The following is a 12541-nucleotide window of genomic DNA, read 5'->3' on the forward strand; positions in this document are numbered from 1 at the left end:
CCCTTGAAGTGTCTGGGTAATTTGTAACTTCCCTTTTTCTGGAGCCCCTGGGGCACAACCAGGTGTGCTGGGCCCCAGGACAGATACCACAAATTCCTTCATTATCATGTTAATTGTTCCTGCACCCACCTAAGTATGTGTCCATCATTTTACTTTTTATCCAATCCCAGGGGTCCCCCCCCACACACACCGCTTTGCTTTTTCCTGCCTCTCTATCACCAATGGATTTCATGTAACCCACCTGGTCACTTCCTTTGATTGCAATGTATAAATACAGATGTAACTGGCCATTCTCTGGAGCATTATCTCAATTCCTTGAGGTTCTGCTTCCCGGCTTATGTCGACAGTTTGGCTCAAATAAACTCACAAAAATTCTTTACAGGTTTCAATGGTTTTTTTTATGTTAACAACCTGCTGGACAAATTCTAAAAGAGCTGTAAGCACTGTGCTCCAGTCTTTATGTCTGCACCCTAGGACGCTCCTGGCACTGCTGGACCACTGTAGGAGGGATCGAGCAGAGAGGGCTGGGTGAAGTGGGCTGCTTCCAAGGTCACCCCAAGAGCCCTGCAGAGAGTTGGTGGCTTTGAGGATTAAAGACCTGAAACGCCCAAGCCATGCCTCAAGACTTCTCTTGCTGTTCTGGGATGCTCTGTTCAGAGACATGGCTGTCAGAGAACACTGAGATTTCAGCTGTGGTGCATCTTTATTTCCATATTAGAGGCCCAGTGCACAACATTCATGCACTGGGGGTGGGGGGAGTCCCCTCAGCCTGGCCTGTGCCCTCTCACAGTCTGGGACCCCTGGGGGGATGTCTGACTGCCAGCTTAGGCCTGCGGGGAGTCAGCCTAAGCTGGCAGTTGGAAATCCCCCGAGGAGTCCTTAGCACTGCAATGGAGGCTGATGAGGCTCCTGCCACTGCCGCTGAGATCACCAGCCATGAGCCTGGCCTCTGGTTGAGTGGTGCTCCCCCTGTGGGAGCACACTGACCACCAGGGGGCAGCTCCTACATTGAGCATCTGCCCCCTGGTGGTCAGTGCACGTCATCGCCACTGGTCGTTCCACCATTTGGTCAACCTGCATATTATATAGGATTTGAGCTCTGCAATTGGCTGATAGAGCCCATTTGCCTTCCTCCAAAAATGTCCGTGGAGGGGAGCAAAGGAGAAAGAAGGAATTAGGAAAGATGAGGGGAAAAGGAAAAGATAGAAAAACCAAGACCTAGGACTCTCTTAGGAGATTTTCAGGGAAGGTTCATCAGGCCCAAAACTACCCTCCAAACAAGTTTTGTTTTCAGAGCAGATACTATATTTGTGTGTTTAATTACAGCCGCACTTAGAAATGCCACAAGGAATTTTCTCTGTCTCTCAGTTTCCTCCATTCCCTTTCACTCTGTCGCCTCTCATTCAGCAGAAAGCTCCAGTTTGGATTCCAAATGCAACACAGGACGTGCGACGCAGTCCATTTGGCCACATTACATCGGCTTTCATGAAGCTGGGAGGCTGGAACTCAATGCTTCCTGGTCCCCAAAAGAGGACCTTTGCAGGCTCTCAGACCCCAAGGGCAGCCACGAGAGGGAACTCCAGGGACAACGCCCTGATACACCTGAGCCTGGCCTAGAACCTTGCTGCAAGCAAAGAAAGCCCGGGGTTAGCTAAGAGATAAGCATGGGCACTTTTGACCTCTTTGTGTCCTTCATTTGACATGAATGAACCTCAAAGAGATAAAGACTGCTCTCCATTGCCCCAGAGGGCCCAAGATCTCTTTTGTTTTCGTTTTCTGACTGGAAGACAAGTAGAACTCACTCCAGCTTTATGAAAAGTCACCGAATACTCCACTCCTGATAGCAACTGTTTCTGTGAACTTGCTTCAGAGGTCAACATTCTGCCTCATACTGGCCAGAGACGCCTGGTTTAGTTGTGTGTTTTGTTTTGTTTTGTTTTGTTTTGTTTTGTTTTGTTTTGTTTTGTTTTGTTTCGAAAGAGTGAGTCTTATGAGCCGCTTAGAGTCTGGTTTCCTTGGTGCCAGCAACAAATTCTGGTACCTCCTACTTGTGGCTCAATTGTCCGCAGCCCTCGCAAGTACTCCAGTTGGAACAAGGAGAACAGAGAGGGATGTGACCTCCCCCTTATTGTGGGTGGCTTCCTAGGCCAGCCAACAACAGCGCCCAGCATCTGGGACCCTGTCTTGGTTCCCCACTCCCACCCCCAACCCAAATGATTAAAACAGTAAACCATCAGCCTGGGGCAAATGGTGCCCTACAATCTGCCCGCCCGAAATCAAACTGGTTTGTAATTTTAAATATACCTGTGCCCCACCCAGTTTTCAACACGTTAGTAATTATCCTACTCCTCAACCCTGGCGGCTGGGAGGGAGGAGGGAGTCTGGGTGGGGACTCAAAAGAGCAGCTGCAGGGCCTGGCTGAGCTACCAGATGCCAGCTAATAATAGCTCCCATGTATCTAGCACTCACTCCGCCAGGTATGTGCTAAGCACTGCTCCTTTATCTCTGGTAATCCTCACCACCGTGCTGGAAAGGGCAGGTGATTCCCATGCGGATGATGGGGAAACTGAGGCTCTGAGAGGTGGGGTCATTTACCTAAATCCACACAGCCAGTAAGTACCGGTTTGAACTCTCATCTGATTCTGTGCTTTTAAGCGCCATGCGACACTGCTGTTTCTTCCAGCCGATGAATTTAAGGAGAGTGGGTGCCAGGAAATGCCAGTTGAGCCAGGAAGGGAGCCATTGCCAAATGCCAAACCGAAAGGGGTTTGAAACCTGAGAATTGACAGATCGCCTCCTGGAAACCACAGTGTGTGTGTGGGGAGGGCAGCGAAGGGGGTAGGAGGTGTTCCTGGGACACAGAATGGGACACAAACAGCAGACCCTGCGTGCCCCTGTAGACACGAGGAAAGAGGAAAGCTAAGGAATCTATAAAATGGGGTCACTTTAGCCAAGCTCCAAAGCTATTAACATTATTGAGATTGGGGCTGAGAAAAGACTATTCTTGTCCCAACTAGACTGGAAACTTAACTTTGTAAACTTTTCAGTCCTGGGTCAATTCCTGGATATCCAGACCTCCAGATAACCCTCTGATTACAGCCCCTCCACCCCCCCCCCCCCCAAGACTCACTCATCCAGACCACCTAACACCCACCTGATACCCATTCTTCAGACCTCATGATGTCTGGCTGATAACCATCCTGGTCTATCCTAGGGCTAAAAATACAGGACTGATAATTCTCAAAATGTACTTTTTAGTATAAGAACTCTTAACTTCTCTTCTCTGAAACGCATCTAGTTTTTCTGCCTAGTTGTGTTGCCAGCTTGCAAAGGCTAAAACCGGTGAATAAATCTTTAACATTTATTTCTAGCTCAAGCCTCCAGACTCTTTAATATATATATATATAGATAGATAGATAGATAGATAGATAGATATAGATATAGATATAGATATAGATATAGATATAGATATAGATATAGATATAGATAGATACATTTCAGAGAGGAAGAGAGATGGAGATAAAGAGATAGAAACATCAATGATGAGAAAGAATCATTGATCAACTGCCTCCTGTATGTCCCACACTGGGAATCGAGACTGAAACCCAGGCATGTGCCCTGACCAGGAATCAAACCATCACCTCCTGATTCACAGGGCTACACTCAGCCACTGAGCCAGGCTGGCTGGGCTCCAGACTCTTTGAGTTCCTTTGGCAGAAGTATAAAAAGGCAGCACCTTAGCCGCTGCCTGACACTAACTCAGTGTGGAAGTTGCAGAGGTGTGGAAAGCCACGGGAAGATGTTAGAATTTATTTCAATGTAAATTTATTTCAATATATGTTGTTGGGGCAAAATAATAAGTAATAATAACGACGAAGCTTACTAGTAAGTCATGAGATGTCTGCTAAGATGTTTTGAATGAAATGAGTGCTCCTCCCCAGGGTGCTTCCCCAGAAGAGTCCCAGTGAGGGCTCTTTCTCCTTCCTCACCTCAGCTTCCTGCCCCGCCCCGCTGGGTGCAGGTGTCTCTGTGTGATAGTGACGGAACTATGCCAGTTAAGTACCAACACCAAGGCCTGGCACCCAGCTATCTTCTTCCTCCCTGCACAGCCAAGCATGTTGCTTGGCGGGTCTCAGGTCATTCTGTCCATGTGTTTCACCCTGATAGTTACATTTCTCTTCCATTACTGTGTCCTTCGTGATGGATGAATCCAGAACATAACGTGCATTGTTTAAGAGCGTGCTTACCAAATGCCAGGCCCTGCTCTGTGTCCTGTGCACACGTGAACTCTTTTTATCCACATAAAATAGTATGAAGTGGGTAGTACTAAAATCTCCGTTTTACGGGTGGTAAATAGTTGGGGCCCAGAGAGGTGAAGCTACTTGCCTCTGTCACACAGCTGATGAGTAGTACTGCCTAACTCTCATACCCATGCTCTTAGCTGCTCTGCCATAGTGATTCTGCACTGAGTCAGGGTGTTCGTTCAGGCATCCCTTCCTGGGCACACCAGACCTATCCATGGCTGGGTTGCTGCTGCCACGCCGTGTGGTAGGCAGTTAGACAAGATCAAAACAAGGCTGATGGGCCAGGTACAGAAGGTCACCAGGGGTGGGAAGCCCCAGGTGCCTAGCCATGGGCAAAGCTGGAAAACAAGGACCTTGTCCCCAGGGTAATCTTTCCTCCCTTAGCATATTGCTGGTCATGCAGTTTACACACCCTGACCTTTCATAGCACTGTTCATGTGGTTGACCCCCCACCTCCCCCAGAGGAGGAACAAGGGGCCAAAGAGTGGTCTCAACAACTTCCAAGTAGGCCCTGGCACAACCACTCCCTTAAGCACTAGCCCCCAGGGATACCATCTAGGCCTCAGTGTGTTTCAGCTACAGGCCGGCCTAGAAAAGCAGCAAAACCAGACAAGCAGCGCCATGGCTGACATCAGGACCAGCTGCATTGACTAATGACTCCCTGCCCTGGTGTGACCAATCACCCCGAAAGGACACACCTGGAAAGCTGATGAATATTCTATTGAGATCCTTCCCTGAGAGCGCCCCTAAAATAGTCACCCTTAAAAGCCCTTAGGACAGAGGACCCAGTGCCTTCTCCCTATGAAGAGTACGACCATGCCCTTCCCATCTCCCTCCCCTTCCCCCCAGGTGCATACCTTTACCTTCTCTTTTAAGCACCAGGGATCCCTTCTTTTGCCTCTGCAACTCGTTTCCTGAGCCCATGTCTTCTACAGTTCACTTCTTCTACCTCTGTGACTTTCTATAAATTTTTTAATTGACTTTTAAAGAGAAAGGAAGGGAGAGGGATAGAGACAGTAACATCGATGAGAGAGAAACATCCATCAGCTGCCTCCTGCACACCCCACCCCCTGATTGAGAATCAAACAGGCATTTTGTGACTTTCTAAATAAACTTTCTCTTATAGTTTGAGTCTTGGCTCTGAATTCTTTCTTAGCCAGAACTCAAGAACCGAGGTTGCTGAACTGAGGCCCAGTCTGACCTCACTGGTCTAACGCCTGGTGGCATTACCACTGCCCACAACTGGATCTTGGCCGCAACACTGAAATTACGTCACGCTCCCAGGTGAGTGTGATGCTGTTTTAGGCAGTCAAGGAAGATATCACATTGTGCTGTCGATGCTCCACAGGGTGGCCCTGAGTGCCCCACCTTTCTCTGGGACACCCTCTTCTCTTGCTTTGTATCTGGGCACCGTGATTCAGTTTCTAATGTTATCAGGACACCTTGGGCGGCATCATTGTCTATTCGTGGAGCATGCAGTCAGCAACCCGGGAAAGGCACCGAGCAGAAAATCATAGCATGGTTGGGGTTACTCACAGGGACGTGCCGATTCCAGAACTCCAGAAGAACTGTGGAGCGAGTGACGACAATAACAGCTTATTAAGCCCATACAACGTGCTATCCCTGGTCTAGACACATTCCAGGAACTATCTCGTCTAATGCTTACCACAGCCCTCTGATGAGTCCCCAATGGCAAACGAGAAAAATGAGGCTCAGAGAAGTGGTTTCCCAAGATGACAGGGCTCAGAAAGAGGGGATCCAGGATTCAAACACAGCTTCGATGACTGAGCTCAAACATGGCACTACCCCTGAGGCCTGAGCCTGTGTCTTTAACCACAGCCCTGTTTTGGAGAGATGTGAACTGTCAGCCATCTTACTGCCAGCTCCATGGTCAGCCTCAGATGAATGAGGCCCTAGAAACAAAGTGAAAAGAAAGCCTGGCCTGAAATACTAGGAACGGCTTGGCTCCCTGTTGGGGAACAGGATCAGGAGGGGAGGAGGTGATAAACTCAGCAAGTGAAGCTGGAGGAGGAGGCGGACCACTTGGGAGGAAGACTGGGAAGAGGCTTTCCCAGTCAATAGGCATGGCTGTGGGGCAGGAGGAGGGAGAAGCCAGGGTCTATCGCTCGACCTTCCAAGTTTCTGAAACAGGACTCCAGCTCTGGCTGTTCTCCCCCTTGTGCCCTGACCCCGTGGGGCTCTCGTTCTTGCCACCTGTTGGTGGCTTGCCCCCATTTCTGAGGCGCTGACAGGAAGGAAGCTAGTCTCCCAGCTGGCAATGCGTTTGACGTTAGCTAGCATTCGACAGGCAGGCCGTTATCACTTTGATGGCTATTAATGATAACATTGCTACTTTCTTTTGGATGAAGTTTTAAAATTATGCAAAAGCATATTTGCAAGTCATATATCTGATAAGGGATTAAAATCCAGAATAGAAAGGGAGCTCCTACAACTCACCAAGAAAAAAATTCGAAAAGAAGAAGAAAAATAAAAGAAAGAAAGAAAGAAACTCAACTTAAAAAGGGATTTGAATAGACATTTCTCTAAAGAAGATACACAAATGGCCAATAAACACATGAAAAGGTGCTCACTATCACTAGGGAAATGTAATTAAAAACTACACAAAGCCCATTAGAATGGTTATTAAAACAAGCAAAGCAAAACAAAACAAGTGTTAGCAAGGATGTGGAGAAAGTGGAAGCCCTGTGTGCATGTAAACTGGTGCAGTTGTTGTGGAAAACAATTGGGCAATTCCCCCAAAAAGTTGAGCATAGAATTACCAAATGATACAGCAATTCTACTTCTAGGTATATACCCAAAAGAATTAAAACAAGACCTCAGATTCTTGTACACTATTGTTCAGCAGCATTATTCACAGTAGCCAAAAGGTGGAACAACTCAAATGGCTATCAAAAAGTGAGTAGATGCCCTAACCAGTTTGGCTCAGTGGATAGAGCGTCGGCCTGTGGAATCAAGGGTCCCGGGTTCGATTCTGGCCAAGGGCATGTACCTTGGTTGCGGGCACATACCCAGTGGGGAGTGTGCAGGAGGCAGCTGATCGATGTTCTCTCTCATCGATGTTTCTAACTCTCTATCCCTCTCCCTTTCTCTCTGTAAAAAATCAATAAAATATATTTAAAAAAAAAAAAGTGAGTAGAACCCAGCCAGCGTGGCTCAGTGGCTGAGAATTGACCTATGAACCAGGAGGCCATAGTTTGATGCCCGGATTGTGGGCGAACAGGAGGCAGCAATCAATGTTTTCCCCTTATCATTGATGTTTCTATCTCTTTCTCCCTCTTCCTTCCTCTCTGGAATCAATAAAATATATCTATCTATCTATCTATATTTTTTTAGAAAGAGTGAATGGATGGCCCTGTCCAGTGTCACTCAGTGGTTAGAAAGTCTGTCCGAACACCAAAGGGTCTCTGGTTTGATTCCCGGTCAAGGACACGTTCCTGGGTTGCAGGTTCAATCGATGTGTCTCTCTCACATTGATGTTTTTGGCTCTTTCTCTCCCTCCCTCCCTTCCTTCTACTTTCTCTAAGAGAATCAATGGGAAAAATATCCTTGGGTGAGGATTACAAAAAAAAGTGAATGGATGAACAAATTGTGGAATATTATCAGTCATAAAAAGGAGTGAAGTCCTGATCCATGCCCTAACATGGATGAACCTGGAAACATGATTCAAAATGACCAAACTGTGGAACGACCAGTCACTATGATGTGCACTGACCACCAGGGGGAAGACACTCGATGCAGGAGCTGCCCCCCTGGTGGTCAGTGCGCTCCCACAGGGGGAGCGCCGCTCAGCCAGAAGCCGGGCTCACAGCTGGCGAGCATAGCAGCAGTGTCAGGAGCCTCTCTCGCCTCCGTAGGCGAGCGGGCCTAAGCTGGCAGTCACACATCCCCCAAGGGCTCCTGGCCAAGAGGGCGCAGGCTGGACTGAGGGGACCCCGCCCCCACACACACACCAAGTGCACAAATTTTGTGCACCGGGCGTCTAGTTATTAATAACGAACTACAACATTCGCTAATGACCAATTACTATAATCGCATTGCATTCATTTCCCTTACGTGCCTTACGCACAGGTGTACTATATCTCTCCACAAATACTAGTTGCAAATATTTTAGCAGCCGATTGCCACGTCATTAGTCTTGTACTGACTTGTTTGGTGTGAGCAACAGGAAATATTTCGCTTTCGGAAAACAAAAAAAAAATAGGTTTATTTGCATTACGCTTATTAATTTGTGCAGTTATTCAATGTCTGGTAAGTTAATGTTCAAGAAAAAATATTAATTTTTATTAAAATGTTCTATTATTTTATGTTCACGATGACTCATTGATTTCAGCCCTTTGTATTCAGCATGTCTCAATTGAAATACATGTACGTTTCTATGAAAATGGAAGCTTTTATTTTTTTGCGGCCCACAGAAACTTAAACCTTGTTTATTTGGCCCATGTTAGCCTTTGAGTTTGACATGCTTGTTTTCAGTGGTTAAAATGGTAAATTTGTGTGTGATGTCTATTTTACTACAATAAAAGAGATGCCAAAAAAAAGTATGCAAAAAGTTTTATGGGCTTTAGTCTTTCAGTAGTTTCTCATTTCATTCGCATTCACCACAAGCACCCTACAGAGAGGCGCTCTGTGCAAAAGTCACACTTGGCTCTCCAGTCTGGAACCGCGAACACCGCTACTCTACTGCTTGGAGTTCCCCCAAAGCGACTCTGTCCACACATGGTTGCTATTGGAGCCTACCTGTTGCCACAGTATCGCTGTGCTGTTACTAAGGAATGTGACATGTCCTAACTTTCAAAGCATTCACATAGCACATAAATCCACTCTGTGTTCCGTGGTATAAGGCCACATCTCTTCAAGTACTTAAGCATTAAACACACACACACACACACACACACACACACACACACACACACACACACACAATTGAGCTAAACATTGAGCTGGCTGGAGTTTCAACTCCAATCATTGTTTAGTCAGGGGCAGAGCCAATTGTAATGTTTAAACTTCATCATTATTTAGACAGGGACAGAGCCAAGTTTACAGAATTCTGGAAGGCAACCTCAGGGTACCTTAGCTATTATTCTTTGTGGCCAATCCTGAGGATTTAATCCAGAACAAACTGCTCTTCCAAGTTTCTTCATGGAACATGCTGGAAATATAAAGATGAGTAAGTTATAACTCCTGTACTCATGCAGCAGAGAGTCTAATAAAAGTGTAGAAATAATGTTAATATAGGGTAAAGTGTTAAGAGGCACGTGTCCAAAGTGTGTGGGTGATCGGGGTCATGGTTGGGGGTGGGGGGAGGCAAAAAAGAGGAGTCATCTTGGGTCACAAAGACAAGATGGCATTTGAGCCCAATCCTGATGAAAGAATGGACTTTTCCAGGTGACAATACAGGAAGGGGGGCGGGGCTTCAGGGAGAAGGATCAACATATCCTTCAAAGCCACAAAGTATGACAGGCTGGGCCATTCAGAAAACCACACACAGCCATGGGTGGGCAGAGCAAAGATAAGTGGGGAGAGGCAAGATTATAGAAGGATGGAGAAGGAATGTAGATGTTGTCTTGTGCTCACTGGGTAACTGTGGGATTTTAAGCATGGAAGGAGCCTGGAGGGGCATGACCAGGTATTCATTTCCGAAAAGAAATGTAAAGTTTAGAGGATGAGTTTGAGGAGTTGGATGGAAGCTTGGCCCAAGGAGGCAAGTAGAAAGGTTGTCAGAGTAATCAAGGTGAGAGATGAAGAAAGCCCAGATTCAAGAGGATATCAGAGACAAGATCATAAGTGTAACTATTGTAGTAGATTGAGGTCCTAAATGAGGTTACATTTCTTTTCATCTTGGACTTAATAGTGAGATGGAGCGAGCCTGCAGAGCTGAAAGGAAGCTGGTCCTCCCATGCTCCCGTCTCATGACAAAGATGTGGGAGCCTCTCGATGGGAGTCAGGTCTGCAGCTGTCTCCCCTCTCCTTCCTCCTCTCCAGGGCACCCTGCTTAGCCTACCTAAATTATCTGAATATATGTCTTTTATTTTACTACTAGTGACCCGGGGCACAAATTTGTGCACATTGAAAGGAAATTAATTAGAAGAAATATTTTTTTTTAAATATATATTTCTTTATTGATTTCAGAGAGAAAGGGAGGAGAGAGAGATAGAAATATCAATGATGAGAGAGAATCATTGATCGGCTGCCTCCTGCTTGCCCCGCACTGAGGATCGAGCCCGCAACCCAGGCATGTGCCCTTGGCCGGAATCGAACCCGGGACCCTTCCGGTCCGCAGGCTGACGCTTTATCCACTGAGCCAAGCTGGCTAGGGCTAGAAGAAATATTTTAATATCACTACTTGTCCTTTCTCTAGAATAAAAGTGTCAACCAAATTCACAATCGACAATGACAAATGGAAACACACAAGTGCGATTGGTGCCAGCGAGAGCTTTATATGTATCACACATGTGTGAATCAACTTAGCCGTTTATATATGTATATAGAACAAACTTGCTTAATTAGACCTGCTTTCTGATTTAGCTAAACTTTTTCCAGCCCAGTGAAGCACCCCAACTTCTCTTTCAGGTAATTGTCAGCAACACAGCAGTAAATATCAACACAAAGCAGATTATTATTGTAGATCAGGCAGGGAGAACAAAGGGTAAAATATTGAACTGCAGCAGTGTTTGACTATATTCTGCACAGTAAGAAAACCTGAAGTCATTTTCAAGGCCCACCATTTCTTACTTCTTTTCAGTCGGGTCAAGTTTCTAAGCTTTCTAAATCTCCGTTTTTCTGGCTAAATGAAAAGAAAATAGGATTCCACTGAGTCTCCTATCTACTTACTCCAGGACTTCTGTGAGGATCGAATGAGACGAGGCACGGGAAAATGCTTCATAGATATTTGGTTACAGGGTAAAGTGTTTCCACCTGGCTATAATTGATCCTGGGCTGAAGACACTGCAAGGAGGCTAGTCCTGACTAAGGAGAGGGCCTGGGAGATGAAATCTGTTCTGAACGTAATGAGTTTATCTGTATGACTATTCTTCCTATTATAAATTCTGATTTTTTTAAAAAAATATTTTTTTTTAATTGATTTCAGAGAAGAAGGAAGATAGAGAGATAGAAACATCAATGATGAGAGAGAATTACCAATTGGCTGCCTCCTGCACACCCTCTATGGGGGGATTGAGCCTGCAACCGGGGCATGTGCCCTTGGCCGGAATCCAACTTGGGATCCTTTAGTCCGCAGGCCAACGCTCTACACACTGAGCCAAACTGGCTAGGGCTAAATCCAGATTTTAATGGAGTTTCACAGCTGCCCACCTATCAAGTATATACCAGCCTTTGTGATTATCTTTAAGCTTGCCCTGCATTTTCTTAAGTAGTGAAAGTCATATTCTGGAACTATACAGGATATATAGGATAGCTATTTTTTTAAAAAAATACAGCATGCAATGCTCAACGGACAGAACTTATACCCACCAAATATAATTACAATAGTGTTTAGTAATTGACTAAAGATATTCAAATGCCACCCAGCTGGTATGTCTCCGTGGTTGAGCTTTGACCCATGAACAGGAGGTCAAGGTTCGATTCCAGGTCAGAGCACATGCCCGGGTTGCAGGCTCCATTTCCAGTAGAGGGTGTACAGGAGGCAGCCGATCAATGATTCTCTCTCATCATTGATGTTTCTATCTCCTTCTCCCATTCTCTCTGAAATCAATAAAAATAATTTTAAAAAAGATATTCAAATGCCAATGAGGAGAGGATGGCTGAATAAAGAATAAACTTAGAACTACCAGAGACTACTATCATTCCATGCATATTACCAGAATTCAATAATTTTACTTTAATAATAAGAGCATCTCCAGTGCACACTATGTGACAAAAATTCATCTAATCATTTGACGTGCACTCATTACATTAAGGAAGGTATTATTATTGTTGGCTAGTGTTATTGTATTTTCCACATTTTACAGATGCGGAAACTGAGGTCCAGAGAGGTTAAGTAACTTGCTTTTAATCAGTTACTATTAGGATATTAATTTGGCTGCTAACAGGCCCAAAGTAGCAATGGCTTAGACAAGATTGAAGCTTAATTCTCTCTCATGTCAGTCTCACTAGGAGCAGTCCAGGGCTGATAAGGCAGAGCAACATGCTACTTTCATGTTGCTCTGCCTTCCCTAAGGGCTGCCCTCTTTCACCTTGTCAAAGAAGGAACAATGTCA

At 45.7% G+C, this 12541-nt stretch overlaps 1 pseudogene; it reads right to left on the reverse strand.

The window, feature by feature from the left end:
- Positions 1-387: 387 nt before the first annotated feature.
- Positions 388-446, reverse strand: LOC118671081 (annotated as a pseudogene).
- Between the last annotated feature and the right edge of the window lie 12095 nt (positions 447-12541).

The sequence above is a fragment of the Myotis myotis genome, unplaced genomic scaffold (genome assembly GCF_014108235.1).
Source record: "Myotis myotis isolate mMyoMyo1 unplaced genomic scaffold, mMyoMyo1.p scaffold_m19_p_16, whole genome shotgun sequence".
In the NCBI taxonomy this organism is placed as follows: domain Eukaryota; kingdom Metazoa; phylum Chordata; class Mammalia; order Chiroptera; family Vespertilionidae; genus Myotis; species Myotis myotis.